Genomic DNA, 15,202 nt, shown 5'->3' on the forward strand with positions numbered 1-15,202 from the left:
GATCTCTCTTGGGCTTGCATCAGATCAATTTTAGGCTCCATCATGATCTCTTTCTTCATTTAGTATTTGCAATCTACAACAGCAGAAGTTGCTGTGCTGCTAGGTGGCAACTTTCTTATTCTGTGAGGTGCCAGCTCTGGAAGTATGTCACTCTGAATTTTTTTTTAGTTGTTTTAGTTCTGATTAATGCTAGCATAAAATCAGAATTAGACCGGCAGAATTATGGTGGATTTGAGTTCACTTATGTATTTATTTATATTTCAGTGACTTCACTTTTAATTCTAGGTGATATACCAAGCTAAAAAAAACCCCACGCAAAATTTAATCTGAAATACAGTACATTAATAAAATAAAACTGCATTTGCAGGATTTAAACAAACCATCAGTAAAAGCTGCATGATGGAATTTTAGTCTTAACTAAGCACAGATATGAAAACCAATGTCCTCAACCCATTTCAGGGTCTCTGTGATGGCAGGTGTCTCCCTGCTTGCAACCCTACTGTCTATAGTGCCACACAGTTAAAGCAACAGAGAGATGAGCATAAGTGTTCAGGTGTAAAAATTGTGATAACATGGCATATTTTTTTCCACAGGTCTAAAATACCCATCCTCTGGTTTGCATGACAAAAGCTACTGTCTAATGGCAGAGAGCTCTCTACTATGCCCACATTAGAGAGTAATTTGGTGCAATAAAAGGAAGAGTTATTGAGCTGAACAGTTCTGAGGCCTGTACATCCACATTATGTGCAGTCCAGGGGTTTTACTGTGCAGCAGTTCGAAGTTGGACTGCCAAACCCCCACAATCATCATGACCACAGATGCAGTCCAAAACTCTCTGAGGCTGTGTCTAAGTTAGCAGATTGTGTGCTGCAAGAAGAGCAGCCCTGCAGAGGGGAGTAGCTGGTGCTGAGGACCACACTCTATGTGTTTCAGAGGGTGTATTTCAAATTGGATCTCATCTGATCTTATACACTGAATGTCCATTAATAGCTGCAGTGCCCTAGGTGAAACTGAGGTACATTTTCTAGTTTTGTTTCACCTACAAGGAATCCAGTTTAGGCTCTCTGAGACTCCTCTGCGGTGCAAATCAAAGAGTGGGGCAGCCGGGAGATCTGCTTCAAACACACACTTTTGATGGAACTGATTCACTGCAATGTGTGGTGCTCTGGAGCAGCAAGAACTGTTACAGCCTCATGTGTCCCCAGCAGGACTGAAGTGAAACTGCTGGCCATGTGGAGCACCACCACCTGGTTAGACGTCCCTGAAAGGAAACCCAGTTACCATAAACACTGTTCTGTGGACTGAACCAGTATGCAGGAATTCCACTGCCTCAAAACACAGCACTAATAGAGATGGAGTTGTAGTAGCCTGGATTTTGTGGCAGTACATTCAATTCTTCTTGGCATCTAAAATGGAACTGAAGCAGACCAAGCCTCTGCACTGGGACTTGGGAGGCAAGGATGAGAAGGATTTCTGGAGATGGGTTTGAAAATTAATCTGTGTGCAGACGTGACAATCCAGTGCCTTGACATAGCCCTAGGCATTTAATGAGATCATACGCCATGAATTTTTCTCTCTGTAGAATAACACTGGTGGAAGAACTTCCTGTATTTCTGACCCCCTTCTATCCTGAAAGAATAGGGACAGTGTCTCCTGAAGTGGGGCAGTGCTTCATTCCAGAATTCTGAGTACAGGGATGTTTTTATTTCATTTGTTTGCTTGGTTGTTTTTGTTGGTTTTTGGTTTTGGTGTTTTGTTGTTGTTGTTGTTGTTTGTTTTGGGGTTGGTTTTTTTTGAAAACACAGTTGCCATTAGGTAAAGATTCAACATAAAGGTTCTTCAGCTGCTGGTGGGAGAAGGTCACAAGTGTGTAACGGCCTACAGCTGAAGTCTAAGCAGGTGGCTTTGTGTTTAAGGACTATTATAGCTGTTATGAAGAAGACGAAAGTCTTTAATTACAAATTCTTTTTCTTAGATAACTTGAAAAAGTCTTATTACAAACCACACTCACTTTGGCTTTTTTAAAGTGTTCCTCTATCATTCTTTACATACTATAGTTTGTTCCAACAAAATATAACCGGTCTCAAGAATAATTATAACTCAATAACCATAATATTCACCTCACAAGCAAAAGAAAGACTTTTAATGTATCTAGAGAAAATATTAAAATTTAATGCATTATACTTTTTAGCTAAGTAATGTCATGAGTAAATTAGAATGTGTTCATGTTCTGGGCCCTGTATGAGACATCAGGACAATCCAGTAGAAGACCATTTATAATTATGGAAAGCAATAGGCAAACACAACTGTTGTAGCGACAGTAATATTTAGTAAGTTGCTCTAATGTAATCTAACTGCATTTTATTGATTTTCAGATAGTTTTTTGAAGCTTAATCTTCAAGTACTAAGCACCTTGTTCATCAGATCATATTCCCAGTGATTCCACTGAAACCAATCCAGACAAACATACTTTTATTAACTTTGAACATTTTGGAAGGCTATTTCCACACTAAAGTAGCAATCATTAAGAACTGTTTAAAAAATACAATGATTTTTGATCCATGCTGCTATTTGGAAAGTCTTTATTTTACAAACTTGCACATCAAGACTTCAGAATGGTTTTCAAAAATGCTGTAGCTCAAGCAAGATTTTTTTAATAGTTAATTCTATCTCTTTAAGTATTTTGATTTGTTTGATATGAATTTACACACCTGCCCTAATGTTTGCTATGTAATAATTTAGTTCTCTTCTTTAGTGGCATAGACCAGATCCATTAAATGAAAGTCATTAGACTACATTCACTCTGCTGCAGACAGAGCAAAGAATTTTTGTACAAGTATTAATTTGGGACAAGAGTATGCATAGAAGTGCTAAAGCCAGAAGCTAAAGTTCTTCAAAACCATAATCATGTAGACACCTGATTTGCTTACATACTGTGCTTTATAAATAGTTTTTAATAGATATCCTGTTGTTTTTCCTGTGTAAATTAATGGCAACATATCTGTTGATTTATGGAATTTCAGGATTAGATCTAAGTACTAAGGTAATTATAACAAACACATGTAGGCTTACAGTAAAACAAAGAAAATTGTAATCTGTTGATTGATACATTGTGGCAAGTGTTTAACCAGCTTGCTTATTAATGGCTGTCAGCTAACAAACACCACTTTAATTAGTTTAATCAAGAACCTTATTTAGAGAAGTGATAGCTGAAATTGTCAAGTGCTGTATAAACTGAATATGCCAGAGCTCTCCTGGTTACCCAGAGTGTGAGTGAGGTCAGGCCAAGCAAATCTCTGATATATAAGGTATACTGTTATTTGTTTGTTTGTTACCCCTCACTCCTCATCTTCTCAGAGAATTGAACGTGGCACAACTTGCTCTTAAACTTGCTCATTAACTTCTTAATAGAAAAAATGTCCTACATCTGTATTGAACTGTCTTTTTGGAGGGGCAGACATGCTTCAGGTACCGGAGTGCTAAGGAATGAGCAGCTTTTGTGCTATAGAAATGGTGTTCATGTGCATACACAGCAGTGTCTGTATGTAGATACATACATACAGGTATTTTCAGAGAGGCTACAGGAGAGATGGAAATGCATGTGCTGCCCATCCTGGCCTATTTAATGGTGCAAGAAGCAAGGAAGGAGGGATAATCTGCACTTAAAACAATGAGACAGAGACAAAAGAGAACAATGTTTGGGGTCACCAGCGTAGGATGAATTTCAGGAGCTTTTATCTTTGATGAAATGTTGCTTTAATTGTTTCTCTTTGAAATGTGTCTCATTTCTGATGGCTGTTTGTGAGGAGAAGTAGCAATGTTCAGAGCTTAATGCATTGGATGGAGAGATCTGGGATTTATCTGTCTCTGATTCCCTGTGTGATCTCCAGTTAATCATTTCCTCTCCCTGTCTCAGTTTTCTTATCTGTAAAGTGGAGTTAATAATCCTTTCTATCACCCAGTGCATAGTGAAGTTAGACAATTCAATTAATAGTTGTAAAACTAATTTAGCTGCTGGGGCAGAAAATGATAAAAAATGTAAGGAATTATTCATAAATGTGGTAAGCTATCACTGTCCAAATTTGAGGAACAAATGTTCTGCTTCATATTTTTACCAAATTCTGCTAACTTACTTGCATCATCATTTGTCTTTCTCTTTACTTAACATATTTATATTAATGTAAGCAAAATCTTTTCATATGGAGTATTATATTAGCTAACTGCTAATATCAATCAAGATTAAAGGTATGGGCCATATACTACCTCAGTAGATCACCAGTGATTGTAATTTCATAGTTGAGACCCACTGAACTATTGGGTGAATTTGGCTTGGTCTTTGGTGTGGTTTTTTTTTTTTTTAGCCAAATAAAATATAATCAGACCACGGACTACAAATAGTATTTCACACTGATACTAATTTAGTATATTTTGATTTTCCACTGTAATAACCATACCTCTTGAAAACTGTCAGAGACAGTAATATAGCTGAAAGCTTTCTATTTACTAGCTAGCTGTACAGGCTTCCAGAGAAGTAAACAAAAATCCATTTTGTCCTTAGATAATTTTTTCGCTACATGCAATTGTGTGCATAGGAGGAAGGCTCAAAGCAAGTACAGTGTTCTGTTAGCTGCCTGGCTTTGATATGCATATTGCAATAAAGAGCAATAAGGGGTATACTAGTGGAAGTAGACCTTGTTGAAATTACAAGGCTTTACAAAAAGATTCAGATATTGCAGGGATGTGAGGGATGAGAACATAGAATCATAGACTCACAGAATCATAGTGATTATATGAATATGCTGAGTTGGAAGAGACCCATTAGGATTATTGAGTCCAACTGCTGGCCCTGCACAGGGCACTCCAAGAATCACACCATGTGCCTGAGAGCATTGTCCAAAGTCTTCTTGAACTCTGTCAGGCTGGTGCTGTGACCACTTCCCTGGGGAGCTGTTCCAGTGCTCAACCAACCTCTGGGTGAGGAACTTTTCCTGATGTCCAACCTAAACCTCCCCTGACCCAGCTTCAGACCACTCCCTCAGGTCCTGTCACTCTTCACATGAGTGGAGAGATCAGTGTCTGCCCCTCCTCTTCTCCTTGTGAGGATGTTGAAGACCACAATGAGGTCTCCCCTCAGTCTCCTCCAGGCTGGACAGACCAAGTAACCTCAGCGACTCCTTATAAGGCTTCCCCTACTACAGACTCTTCACCATGGCTCTCCTTTGGACGCTCTCTAACAGCTTTATATTGTGGTGCCCAAAAATAGCTCTTCAAAATGCTGGGAGAACAGATTTATCACAACAAAAGTTGTGATAAAAACCATTATTGAAACTCTTCCCCCCCCCCCCCAACCAAAAATGTATCAGTTATTATCTGTGATACTTTTCCTGAATATTGTGCTGCTTCATGACATCAGCATCAACACCAGCAGTCCCTGTCTACCTCTCTGGTCTACACTGGCAGTACATGGAGTGTCTCCTGATGGAAATGAGGATCACTGGATCTGCTCCTCCTTGCTTTCAAGGCTGATTTCAGCTGATATTAGCCCCAGGCTCAGCAAATGATACTTTGTTGGAATGCAGAGTGAGATGCAGCCTCTCATGCATGAAACATCAACTGAAGTGGCCAAGATACAAAAACGGCTATGACCAGATTTAATACTTGAGTGTGGCTCCCACATTTCAAGCTGAAGGATGAGCTTGGGGCAAGAGTTTGAAGTCCCCAGTGAATGAGACTTGCATCATTCCTGAGCTTTGAGCGACTGGGGCAGAAGGAGCAGAGATCACGGGGGATGGCAGGGAAAGTCAGGTTGTTGCATATATCCAACACTTACAGTGTTAAGAGAAGCAAGTAGGGTAATATGTGTTCCTAGTATGGTGGTACAATGTTGGTTTTGTCTATAGCAATGGGTAAACAACATTTCAAGTACCTAATTCACTGTGCTGAGTGTGGTGCCCTATAGGTCAGCAGATGACTGTGAGGCAGGGCAGAGATCAGCACAGTTGTCATGGTCAGCTGATACTTTCTATTATAGATACTTTTTTTCTGTTATAGATTTTTTTTCTCTCCTGTTACTTGTAGCTTTGCACATCCTCAGCATTTGTGGCTAGAAAGGTCCATCTTGCACAGAAAAAAAATATTCAGACAGTCAATTTTCCCTTCTTATAAGATTTGTAAATTCTTATAAACTAACAGATTGCTCATGTTCATAAGAGAAATTTTTATTTAGAAACTAAAATAAGTGCAAATTCCACCTTCCTTAGGGTAGTCACGTGTCTGACAGCTCCCAGGATTGCCAAGACTTCACAGGAGCATCTTTTCAACCTGAGGACTCAGAGACAAAGCTGAACTTTCTTTTTGTTGAGATATACTTTGAAAGAGGTGAAGCTGAACTTGAAACTGATCCTGTCCTTTGTGAAATCCATTGATACACACAGTAAATAACAAAACACATGCGGTTCTGGCTTAAGAAGTACTGAGTGTATTTTACTAGGGAACTTGTAGAGTGACTGCAAGCTTGCCCTGTGCTTGTACAATTTCCCAGGCGTGTATCCCATCAGTGGACAAAGATAATGAGCCAGAAAAGCACAGTGGAATAGGAAAGTATGAACCAAAAAAAAGCCAACAGAACAACCAAGAGGCAAGTGGGAGGCTGGCAGTCTAAAGAATTACAAAAGTGGTGTAAATATGCCTGCAAATGTTTTTTCTTTAATTAAATAAATATTTCATGACAAAACAGTATGTTCAGAAAATCTCCACTCAGTTCTATAAATAACATCCCAAGTCAGGATGACTTCTGAGCCTCTTCTGTCTACTCAGGGGCTTCTTTCTCTCAGATTGTATCTGGTTAGTTGAGGCAGCTGCTGCACCTTTGAGATAGACTTAGATACAAGAAGAGGGAGGGTGGCTACATAAAAGCAGCTGCATTCCAGTATAATCATGCAAATTGGGTTGGGATGATGCCCTATAAGTTCTGTACCAATAGAGACTATTCCATGCAATGCCTATATGACCCAAAATACTAATTAAACATTAAGTTCTCCAAAATGCTGTGAGATTTGGGGGATTTTTCACCCTTGGAAAAACACTCTCGTTACCCATCTAAAAAGGTGCATGATCATGCACTGAAGTATAAAAATTAAGTGTACATTTTCAAAGTCATAAAACAGAAGCATTTGGAACAGAAGTAATTAAAAAGACAGCCAGTACACTTCCTGTGAGGAAATTAATTTCTCTTGTTTGTATCATTGACCTGTCCTTACTGTTCCCTGTAATAGGAGCCAAATGCCAGATGCCTAATAGTGTTACTCCTTCTAGGTTGCCTCAAACAAATCTTTCTCCACATGTTGTTTATTATGGTTTGTTTTTTTTTAAGCAGGCTCATCTTTCTTCATAGCCAGAACTGACAGTTTCCAGTGCTCTTTTATGGCTGATATACAGGTAGGGCTTTGGGAGAGCTTCATCTCTAACTTTGGGTGGCAACAGCAAGAGGTCTCTGTCAGACAAAGTCATCCTAACCTCCTCTCATATCCCACTGAGAGGAAACAGAAACTTTCCAAGCATGGTCCAACTGTCCTGCTATAATGATAATTAGATCTTCAGTGCTTAGAAAGGAGTCCAGATGACTAATTCAGATGAAGAAGTCTTCTGAGTTGAAAAAAACACCCTCTATTGAAATTAAAATCTCCCTGTCCTCTGCTATTCAATAAGTTGCTTCTAAGTATAAAAGCAAAGCTTTTAGAGAACTGCAGCCTCTTAAAGAGGAGAGGAGAGGAGAGGAGAGGAGAGGAGAGGAGAGGAGAGGAGAGGAGAGGAGAGGAGAGGAGAGGAGAGGAGAGGAGAGGAGAGAGAGGAGAGGAGAGGAGAGGAGAGGAGAGGAGAGGAGAGGAGAGGAGAGGAGAGGAGAACTTGAGGGAAGTGATGAAAAGATAACAGGTTTCTCTGACTTTTTAAAAGCAACTGCATTTCTTTAGAAAATTATAATAATAAGGAATACATTTTGCTTCCAACACTTCCAAAGTAAAAAAGAAAATGGATACGTCTGAATAAACATATTTAAAGAATAGATGTAATGTCTTGCAATGCTGATGTTAGCCATGCTGTAACAAGAGAAAGGATGAGTTACAGCAGCTCATTATGGTGACATGTCTTAATTTTCCAGATCCAGATATTCTTAAAAGAATACTTGCAGAGTAAGTACTAGGTGAACTCAGAACACTAACAGAAAATATATATGAAATTATGCATTTCAGTATATGAAAAATAAAGTATTATATGCTTCCCTGAGCATTTATTTTCTATATCCAAAAAGCCCATAATAATGCAGGAAAACTGGCATCATTTTCTGAATATAATGGAAACTCTGAAATTGCTTCAAAAATTCATTAAATGAGATCTTAAATAATTGCTTTGACAAGTAAAGAAAAAAGTTGAACTTACTTTTTTGGCATTTCTCTTTGGTACAGCTACTGTTTGCATTTCAACCAATATTTTGAAAGTGTCAATTCACTGCAATAATCTAATCTCAAGAAAGCACAATTTAACCTGGGACCAGAAAAACTATTGAGCATTATTATAAGCTATTAAAAAATGTCTGCGATGTGAAGAATAAGCTATTCTGTTCTGTACGAAGTGAATGGTGAGCCCCGGTGTACAAATTTAACCATGATTTGAGATTAATTTTCCTTTATATTTTTTGCTTTTGCGATATTCATTATCCAACCAAGACTTAAAGAGACCACTAAAATATTTAGAATCATCAAAATTTCATAGCAATTTGTGACATAAATGTAAGTTGAAGATGTGCTTCAGATGCTTGGATTTTATCTTGGCTATCATCTCTTGATTATTCAGGTTCATTAGTTAGTCGAATTACAGAAATGTCATTGAAGTCACCTTGTAAATGTCAAGCTGAATGTCAGCTGACAGCTGAAATTGTGACATTACTGAAGTGCTTCATATGAGGGTACTTTTTGTCACAATAAAAATGTTTTCTGTCCACTGAGACAGCTGTGACTCAATGGCACCTAATTTTACACATATAGAAGAACAGAAAGGACGATTTCTGCTTTCAAAGGTTGTGATGGAAACAATTTCATGAATCTCAGTATGAAAATCTATTGTAGAACCTCTTCAACGTTTCAAGTTGCACACTTCAAAATAATTAATTTGTATGTTATTTAATATTATGTTGGTGACTTTTGATGAAATGAAATCAATAGGTTTATGTTCCAACCTTAGTGTTTCTTTTTATATATTAATACAACCCCTAATTTGGGGATGAGGGGGTTAATTCCACCCTATTTATCTAATTGTCTACCCATGCTGAAACAAGCAGAGCAGCAGCACTGCACTTGACTATAAAGTGGTGGAGTTTTTGATTCTGCTGGCACACTGGAAGGCTTTTGGGCCATTGTGCAAATTACAGTATAATGCAATGCTCTAGAAGAAATAATTATACCCAGCCTCTCTGAGCCAGAAATCACACACAAAAAATTTGAGCCTTTTAATTTGGTTACATATAATGTATGAAATGCAGTTCTTCCAAAGCTATTGGAACCTGGGGGAGCAATATGATTATGGCTCTATTAATACATTTTTCCATTTAAAATCTGGGATCAGACCTGAACAGAGGAAAAGGATGAAGTACAGTTTGAATGCTAGAGACTGGTGTGCAGGATAATATGAAGGGAAAAACACAGTTATCATATGAGTAACTGCTTGGTGCCTTTGCCTGTCCTGAGTATCTGCTCCCTAAGCTGCCCCTACAACAGCAATTTATACATAACAAGTATGACAGGCAATACTGAAACATTCCCCATTTTTTCCCCCAAATCTTTAGTAAGGGTAGGAAACAGTATTGCTGTATGTGTGGTGGAAGAAGGTGGTCTTTGTGGTTCTTTTTACTATTTCTTTAAAATAAGACATGAAAAAGCTACTTTGCTTTGTTATGGCTAAGGGAGATTCAGATTAGTTATATACCAATGCAGTTCTCATATTTTTTGAGTATCTTTTCTTTTGACAAATTTGTAGCCAGCACTTTAGCAAGTTCCTATATTACAAAAGATGAAGAGTATATTCTCATTAATTTAGCAATATTGAGTTGCACCTTATTTAGCCATTAGCATTCTTTGATTTTAATAGCAATATTTGGAGAACAAGGCGTCCAAATTTGGCCATTTGCAAGGGAAGGATGCATCCAAGCCTCTGAAAGTGCAAAAGAGCAGCAATGTTTCAGAGAGTTCAAATGGGACATGGAGGCAGTGTGCCACACTGGCCTCTGAAACCAAAACTGCAGTATCATCATGCTGTGCATGATATTTGTAGAACACCACTAATCTCAAAAGGCTGAAACTTCCATACAGTAACAACATTTTAATTACATGTGATTCTCAAAATTAGTGAAATTACAGTGAAATATGTCAAATTTCACTTCCTAAGACAAAGGAGTGGAAGAAACAGAACTTTGCACATCACAGGAGGTCTCAAGCAAATTTCAGGTTATTCCATTTCATTCTCACAGATGCTGAGCAATTAATCCACCCCTTTAATCACAGTATAATAAAAGAGATACAGAGATAGAGAAAGACAGTGTCTGTAGAGAATCAGAAGGGTCTTAAAAAAATTGTTGACTCTCTCTGCATACCCAGTGGCGAGCAGAAAACCTCCAAGTTTACTGTTTGAGAAACAGTATGTTTACTGAAAGAGAACATATTCTTAAAGCTGGTGTTTTAGAAGTGTAGTGCTGATGATGGCTCCTGGCTATTGTGGCCAAAACACACCTCAGAGTATGCCTAAGGCTGTGATTCCCTGAGAAATTACCCTGCCTACCTCCTCGCCTCTCTCTTGTGCTAGTGTTGGTACTCATCTGATCCACACTGATCCACACTGATCCACACTGATCCACAGTGCACCAGTTCAGGGACTTACTCAAGCACAGAAAATGCTGGTTTTGTGAACTGGATCTCCCCAGGCTGAGCCATGCAGCAGTGGTAGCACAAGGGAGGGAAGGGAGAACAGGGTGGGAGAGTGAGGGGTGAAGAGTTGCTAAATTGTGATGGAACTGCAGCATAAGTGAAAGTCAAGACAAAAGATTAGTTAGTGACATGTTTATACTTGTTAAGGTTAGAAGGGACCCCTGGAGGTCATCTGGTCTAACCCTTCTGCTCAAGCAGGGACACCCAAAAGCCAGTCGCCCAGGAACACACCCAGAATGCTTCTGAATATTTACAAGAGGGAAGTCCTTCTCCAATTATGCCAAGAATAATGTTTGTTTATTTCATAAGTTTTCTAGGAGTAAAATGAATTCATGTGAAGCTGACAGATAGATGATATGCTGTTCCCCTGAAAGGAATGAGTACATGGCCAATTGGCTTTATGAGAAATGCTTTGAATATCTGCAGAAATTTTCAGACTTGGGACTCACAGAAGCTGGGCTTCTCCTCACATGGAAGTGTTTTAAGAATTGAGTAGTCCAATTTTAGCTTGGGAAAACTGTTCCCAAAAATCTAGATTTTAATCCAGACAACAATGCTTTGGAACCCCAAATCAAGTCCTTCTCTAACATCAGCAATTGTCCCACTAGGTACAATTAGATCTGCTGCTGGTTTGGCAGAAATCAAGCCTATGGGGCTGAGCCTGCAACATGACATCTCTCCTTGTAGTAGGGTAAGTGTTGGTGTTGGTGTCCCCAGATGGCAATGAAGTTCTCTACAGAAAAAAGGAAGGCCATCAGAGGGGTGCTTTTAAATGGTATTTAAAGGTTGTGTGTCATCCAGAGAGACATACAAAACAGATTCCAGCCTGGAAGGGGAAAACTTAACAGATTTGGACAGAGCAAACCAAGCCATAATTTGTAGACTGTTTAAGATGATTGTATTTAAAAGTTGTTCACTGTACCTGAAATGCAATGGCTGAAATTCAGAGATCTCAAGAAATTAAGAATTTGAGCCACATAAATTATCTGATAAACAATACAACTTTTTAGAATATTTCTAAAAGGGTCGAGGATTAAAATGCATTAGTAAACCTAATTACTTTGGATCAAGTCTCTGAGGGTTTTGACAATGGTGTGAAGAAAGAAGCTTGAATTTAAGTATTGAAAAGTCAATAGTGAAGGCTTTTTTGTACATGAACAATAAAGTCCTTCACTGGGTAAAGAGGACTGGGGTAGAGCAGTGGCTGTGGTGAGACCATCCCACATGCCAGGATGAGGGGTCTCTGGGCAATCATAAAACACTGCCTCTTGGCAGGAGGCAAACAGGAGCAAGCAAGCACAGGATACCAGATTCGCCCATATTGTCACAGACTGGCAAAGACTTGTGCCCTGCTTGCCAGAAGATACTGATTCATGTTCCTGACTGCCATTTACTTGCATGGCAAATTTATTCTGACCTCTCAATGTCTGTTTTCCCCATCTGCTGAGAATCTGTTAATTAAGAAATCAACTGTAGTTAGTTCCATGCTTTAAAAAGCTAATATAATACATAAATACTAAATAATGCTAGTAACTTCCTTTGGGATACATTATAAACTTTTCCTAAGATAGCAACAGGTCTTATATGTCCTGTCAGCTAAAACTTCAGGTTTCTCTCAGCAGGCAAGATGTCCATTCTGGAAATTTCCACAATGTTGAAAATTTCTCCCTATTAGGAAGCTAACAATGCCCAAACTGGTTGTTTCTAGCCTTAGAGATGGGAGGTGCAAAATTACATTTAATTTCAGACATTAAGGCTGTCTGCCCCCTCTTTTTTCATTGCAGCAGCTTCCCATGCTGTGGTCACTTGCTATGCACTGAGACCTTGCTGTATCTGACTTCATAGTCGCCCAAGGCCTTACCTCCTTTTGGAACAGGGCCTTTTCTTTAAGCCATCAATTTTTATTTTCAAGGCAAAAATGGTTTTACCAAGATCGGTGTAAGTAAACCCCAAGGCACCCAACGGATCTCATGCTTTGGGTAAAATTCTCCTCAATCACAGTGATTTTCCTGAGTAAAAATCAAAAGAACCAGTCCTCAGAGGCTGTTAGTCACATTTTCTTCACTTCAGGTATCAGCTTGAAGTAGTTTTAGCATAGGATAGCTCTTTTTCAGGTAGTTCTTTTTATCTGAATGTTTTTTCAAGTGCACTTCTGCTCAGGTGAGAAATGTGTAATCACTGATACTTTCCTACTCCTCAGATCCCTCCTTTGTATATATTTGGTGAGATGACTCTTTACTGAAGTGGCTGAAGTATTCTTACAGTGCTTCACTACCTCCTACAGCCAAGAGCTCATCTTTCTCAAAGGACTTTGGGTGTGACTAAAACTCTCTACTGAGGTCCAGCCCAGTGAGTTCACCAGGTGAAGTCAATGGGGGCACCATTTATGCTGCTGAATTCTGAGTCAGAATTAAGTGGAGAAAAAGAGAAAAGGAATCTCCAAATGGGAGGCTGATTTTTGAGATTGATCATTATTTTTAAGCTTAAAAAATTTCACCTGGACATCATGGAAAATATGGCTGCATGTTAATGGACAGTATTCAGGAATGAGATTTTAAATCTTAAAATTTTCTATTCATGTGAAATTTTCTATTCAGTTATGAAACTCTCCAGGACAGTGGTAAAACCTTTAGAAACTGAAGCTTTTAATTGGTTCAGCCATCAACTTTAATCCCTCATGCTCATGTTATTTACATGGCTGTAAATTTCCACATATATCCTACATTCATTTTATATTTAATGTATCCACTTTGTTAGACTGCAGCCTACAATTGTTAAAGCATTGTTATTGAAACACTTCGGAATAATCTCAGGGCTGCAGTGTAGAGAAATTACTTTCTCTATAAGTTTCACGGGAGAATATTTTTATCTTTTCAATGTTTACTATTGCCATATTCATAATTACTACTTAGGTATTACTGCTATTATTACCTAACAAGTGCTGTGGTATTTGGAAGAATGGTAGGAGCTTAGTATATAATTTCTGTAGTACCAGCTGGGATACACTGAAGCTAGACAGGGAGTACTGTCAGGGAAAGGGGCCTGTGGCACTCCTGCAAGGCAGTGAAGAGCTGACCCGTGCAGCTCTCCCTGCACGGCACAGAGGGGCTCACAATCTCCACTCCAGCCTGTTAGGGTTAACCACAGCACAGACCACTCCTCTACCATTCACTCTGCTCCCTGACATGCATACTCTGCTCTCTTCATAGAAACCAAATTAACATACAAAAGATTAAATATATTTTTAAATAGTTTCTCATCCAAAAGATACTCTGACTTGGCTTTTTTCCTACTTTTCCTTAGAAACTGTTGGAAGCAACAATATTTCAGGCTAATTGGAATGCTTAGAGAAATACATCTTTCTCCTTGAGAGATTTGTTTCAAGCTAATACTACTTTCTGCAGGTGAACATAATGAAGAAGAGAGCCAAGAGGAACCTAGTAACTGATAGAAAACATCCCAGTAATGGATAAGAAAGCAAATTTTAAAAATACTGACATGATAAGCCATACAAATTGTTTATTTTCTCTGAGCAAAAGGGGAAACACAACTTGCTATCTGACAGTGGGTCATTTTGATGACATGCTTCATGACACCGGCTGTCCCAGTAGAAGATATTTCATTTCATTTATAAGGTAATTCTTGTTTCAAAAGAACAGTCTCATTCATGGTTTCTCTGCTACTTTTTAAAAAAATATTTGATGCCTAAACCTCCAAAGTAATCTTCTTGTCACAAAGAATGTGCAGAAGAGGAAAGAAAACACCCACTGCTTTCTCCCTCCCTCTTCATTGTATTATGTACTTGTCTCTCCTCCATTTCCCTTTTTTTGAGCTCTTCACTGTAACAGTGTTTCTGACTTATGTATTTGTGTGTTTCTGCCTAGTTATGCAAGCACTAAATGACAAGAAATAATATTTTCTTGTAATTTTTAATGGTCTCTTAACACTATTCTTTGGCACTCAGATAATGATCTTGAAAAATAGATTCTGCCCAACAATTAGTGAAGAGCTGAACTGTTTGCCATGTATAAGGATGGCTAAAGCCTCTCCTTTGCAATATTCAGCAGCCAAAATAATACAGAAAAGGATGCAAAAATATTAGATTACATAATTATATTTACTGGTGTTTTCTCTGCTTTGGAAATAGAGGAGACTTTACAATCTGCCCCAGGTTTTCTTTCTTCCCCTTTCTTTCCCAGCAGGACCTGAACAGAAACCATGTGGTCTGC

The sequence above is a fragment of the Camarhynchus parvulus genome, chromosome 2, assembly GCF_901933205.1.
Source record: "Camarhynchus parvulus chromosome 2, STF_HiC, whole genome shotgun sequence".
Taxonomy (NCBI): domain Eukaryota; kingdom Metazoa; phylum Chordata; class Aves; order Passeriformes; family Thraupidae; genus Camarhynchus; species Camarhynchus parvulus.